Here is a 4,625-nt window from a genome sequence, read left to right on the forward strand (position 1 = left end):
CATACTCCTCATGCACTTAATTGCAGCTCGCAAAATGTACTGTAAAGTTGACCTGGGTGAAAAGACAAAAAACCCAGACAAAGTCACATATGGGTTAGGTGTGCATTTTGGAAGATGCATAAGTGTGCAGGCTCCTCTGTATGATGGCTGAAAGCATATCCTTGTGACCTATCTGGTGAGCTTTGGTTAAGATCTTGAAAATATTTGGCTGTGGATTTTTTCACATTTCTGCCTTCAAATTCCTGAACTTCACTGATATCTGCACCACATTTCTTCATGAGACTACACTGTAAAAAGCCTTAGCTTTAAATTCATGGACTCCACTTGACATCAAGAAGACATTACTGTTTTAGACTAAGTTATATTGGAAGACCCAACTTCTCTCTGTGACTTGATGTTCCTTTGCAATATTTAAAGTACCTTAGATAAGCCTGCTGCCCTACCCCACCAATGCTGAAAATGTTTTGCTATCTTCCTTGCTCCAATATTACACTTCACCTCCAGCAAACTACCCTCAGTTTATTTAAGAACACAGTTAAAATATAATAAAAAGAATTAGCATAACTTTTACCAATTACAAGAAGTAAGCACGACACAGTATAAATCTTAACAGCTAGTTATTTATGTTGTTCCAAATCAAATATCATCTCTCAGACATACACCCTTCTCTGGACTTGGCATAAAAACAAGTATGCTCACATGATGCCGGATTTTCAGCTTTTTAACACCTGTGATCCTTTGATTGTTGGATCAATTCTCTGAGGCCTCCCAGTCCTGGAACTTTCAGCAATCCTCTAGACAGAAAGAGAAAGAGAGACACTGCCTTCTTCCACAAGTTTCTTGCAGCAACTGAGAAAATGAAACTAAAGACTGGACAGTGCTGTGGAAAAAAATGGTCTCCAGGTATATTACCAGATCTATCAATCATCCCGAAGTCAAGCTCCATTCAACAATCACAAAGAACCATAATGCTCCAGATCACTACATTAGTCCAGATTAGAATTAGCATGATATCAATTAAATTGCTTCAGTAACAATTGGAGAATTCTGGTTACAGATATCACGGTACTGTCAATTTCAGGGTCTGCTAGAAACATTCTGCAAAGGAACCTTTCTTAAGTACATTTTTTAAAGACACAGTATCATCACAGCATAGATGCTCAAACAATAGGCTCCACTGAATGAACACTTTCAGCTGTGAGATAGGGCAGTTTCGATTGGAGGTGGTGGTGGCCTTGGGAGCGGAGGAAGGAAAACAGAAATAAACAAAACTTCCTTCAGGAAGATGACGTGTGTTGGATTACTGGGTCAGAAATTGATAGATGGACAATTAAAAATGCAGAATTACTACCTTTTTATCCTCTGGCTCTCGAAACAAGCTTGAGGAATGCCCAGTCATGTGTCACGCTCCTAATTACAGTTACCTATGGGAAAATGCTTTTCTTTATCCCACACCAGGAGACAGCAACTCCTTTACATGATATATCCAGTCATTACCTCTGAAAAGAGAAAGCCAAATCTGCAGGATGAGTCCAGGATGTTGTCATGGAGTGACCTGTAGCATGATGCCTTGTCAGATTCAGTTTAGGAAAGGTCATTTTCCCATTCAAAACTGAATCAAGAGGTAACAAGTGTAGAAATGGATCTCCTCCAGGACCCAACCATTGGCCTTTTTCAATAATTCAAAAGGAAATTCAAACAGTTTGGGAAAGTCATAATTCCAGTACATCTGTTGATATCTGTTATGTGGTCTGGTGCATTCTGTTGTGCAGCAATCAAAGGTATTAATGTGGTTACATTTATTGAGTCTATAGGAGCACCCAAGGTATAATACATATTTTGAGTCATTCTTAGAGTAGAAATGCATTGATTGCTTATGATTTGTATAAACTTTGCACACCAGTAACATTGCCATACTGTAACATTTGGAGGAATGTCCTTTGCAGTTAACTATCTCTGCTTTCTAGCATCCCCTCCAGGGAGAGTGTATTTACAGGATAGAATGAAATAAACCAGAGAGCGATTGCAGAAAAAACGGAGGAAACAAAATAACTATTTAGTGAGAAAATACAAGAAACCAAAGACATGAGGAAGAATTTTCCAAAAATGGCAAATTTTCAGGCCCTGATTGAGAACCAGCATGTTTCTCTATAGAGACACAACCAAGTTTTCTGACCAAATCTGATTGTCATAAAAAAGGGGCATTGTTTATGCCATCAGTCTGGTGGGATAAGGCCTGATAGAGCTAGTAAGTCTGGCTTCTCAGAGATTGGGGTGCTATCTTTAAAGATCTGCGAAACCACATCCCTCCCCCCCAGAAAAAAATCAGATGGCACTCTTCCCCCATTCCTTCATCGGTGTGTATATCTCTCCCTCTCCCACGCATAACGGGAGCTCCCCCATAAAGGAGGGTTACACCATAGCAGTGCCCACCTCAGTGTCCCCAGCAGTGCTGGGGGTACTGGCAGGATGCCAGGGGGCAATGCCCTGCCTTGGTGTTCTCAAACATTTTGCTTCCACGCACCACCACATCCCCAGCATGGTTATCATGACTTGTTTTTGTTTTCAAAAGCCAATAATAATTCTGAGTCACCCTTTTCTGGGGGCGAACCTAATCATGTTGCCAGTGAGGGGATGGGGAAGATCTCATTCTCATAGCGCAAATCCCGTTATGGCCCTCTTGCAAGATTTAGTGACCATTACAGGATTTGCATTTGCGGTGACGGGCCCACTAAACCTCACCCCTGGTCTCCTTCGGGAAAAAGAAAGAATAATTCTGTGGCGGGCAAACTGTTAAAATTCTGAAAACATTGATCACCTCTTTGAGTTCCCAATTTGAGATAATTTGCACATACTTTACGAAGTAACACTCTGTGAGCTCTTGGTATGTAGAAATTGCCACTGGTTTGTTGTGATATTAGGCACCATTGACGTGGTTTCCAAACCAGAAGACAATTTTGAATGGAACATTTTAGTAACTTGGGAGGAGAAAGGGTAACGGGAAATAGACTCATGACAGATAACCCTAATACAGTGATATCAGATAAGGAAATACAGCAGATTTTCATACTGTAATTACTAATTAGACTGGTTAATATTAAAGCCTTTCAAATGAGTTCAACTCCCTAACACCTTTAAAAGTGTTTCAGTCACTGAAATGTCGACTGAAAATGTCCTGTTGTGTGTAATGTTACAACTTAAAAATAATCTAATCACTTCTAATATGAATCATATAAAAAAAAATTCCAGATATGTGCAGGATATTGTTGTCAAGGTCATAGAAAACCCCCTCTATTGTGCAAATATTTTCAACTAACCAAACAGCCTCATAAGCTGAAATACCACTTGGTGTCACAGTTAGCTGTACAGACTCTAGATTTAATTACCATTCTACACCACATTGGTTTTACTGGGACAGCAGCTGGGAGGAGGTTATTTCCTCTGTTTGATATTTTCAGCAAAATTGTAAACATAAGTTTAGGACTTTCATACTCAGAGTGAACAGGGGAAATCTTCCCTTGGGTGCTCACTGCCTCTGGGTTAGGGGGGATGAAATTGGTCATAATTATCATCCAGTAGCCCTGGATGAAAAGTGCATGCATGTGGAAGTCAGTTGAGAATATAATCACGATCAGCTATGATTTCCCTCCGTACTGTAATAACAGTTACATGGTACTCAGTTTCCGTGTGCAAGTGTGTATGTACAAACAGTGCTGCTTCAATGAGGTACCGCACAACTGTTGTCACCCATGGAACTATTTCTCATTGTGAGTCATGCCTTCAAGAGAACAGAAATTTAGAGAAAAGTATGTTTGTGTTTGGTTATGATTTAGAACCAAGGAAATAGATTAAACATCCCATTTCCTTTATCAGTGAATGGCAGTTGCATTTCCAGTCTGCTGTATGTGGCTGAAATAAAGCAGAAAAACAGCAGCACATTATGGCTCAGTTACCAACAAGGCTTTTGCTAGTAAATGATGATTATTTATAATAATAGTTGTGAATTTAAATCAGTGCTTGGATTGCTGTTTTAATATTGCCAAGAAGCTAAAATGGATTGAATGTATATGTATTTAAATGTTTTTACTGTTCTTTTCCATACTTTGTCTTAATGCTATAATTTTAAATCATTTTAACTATTTCCCTGTCTCTTTATTAATCTTGGTTTGTCTTTAAATTATGATAAGTGGTAGTTTAAAAAGGCAAGTACCTTGCTTTTCTGGCAAACATTTCTGTGTTCACAAATGCATGATTAAATGCATCATTGAATTCTTACAATGTTAAAACTGAAAAGTTGTCTACTTTTTCTAACTGTTCCTCGAGCAAAAAAAAAGTCACTGAATAATTATTCACTGAGTCAGTTTCTTCGTTCAATTGCTGTGAAACTGTGGGGCAGGCACATGGTCTGTCAAGCTGATGTGGGATCGGAGTAACATGTATACATCAAAGCATTGACACAGCTTGAATTGATAGGATTGCTCGATATAGAGAAGGGATTTCCATCATAATGACTTATGCAAATAAAAGATCTAGATTTTCTAATCAGAATGAAGCAGTGGAATGGGAATGGTGGTCTACGGTTAATTGAGTTGTTTATGGGACAATAATCTTTCACATCTATGTTT

At 38.8% G+C, this 4,625-nt stretch overlaps 1 pseudogene; it reads left to right on the forward strand.

Moving 5' to 3' along the window:
- The first annotated feature begins 1,336 nt into the window (after positions 1–1,336).
- Positions 1,337–2,774, forward strand: LOC145349483 (protein FAM210A-like; annotated as a pseudogene).
- Positions 2,775–4,625: the final 1,851 nt, after the last annotated feature.

Source organism: Carcharhinus amblyrhynchos, chromosome 1 (genome assembly GCF_965287045.1).
Source record: "Carcharhinus amblyrhynchos chromosome 1, sCarAmb.v2.hapA, whole genome shotgun sequence".
Classification (NCBI taxonomy): Eukaryota; Metazoa; Chordata; class Chondrichthyes; order Carcharhiniformes; family Carcharhinidae; genus Carcharhinus; species Carcharhinus amblyrhynchos.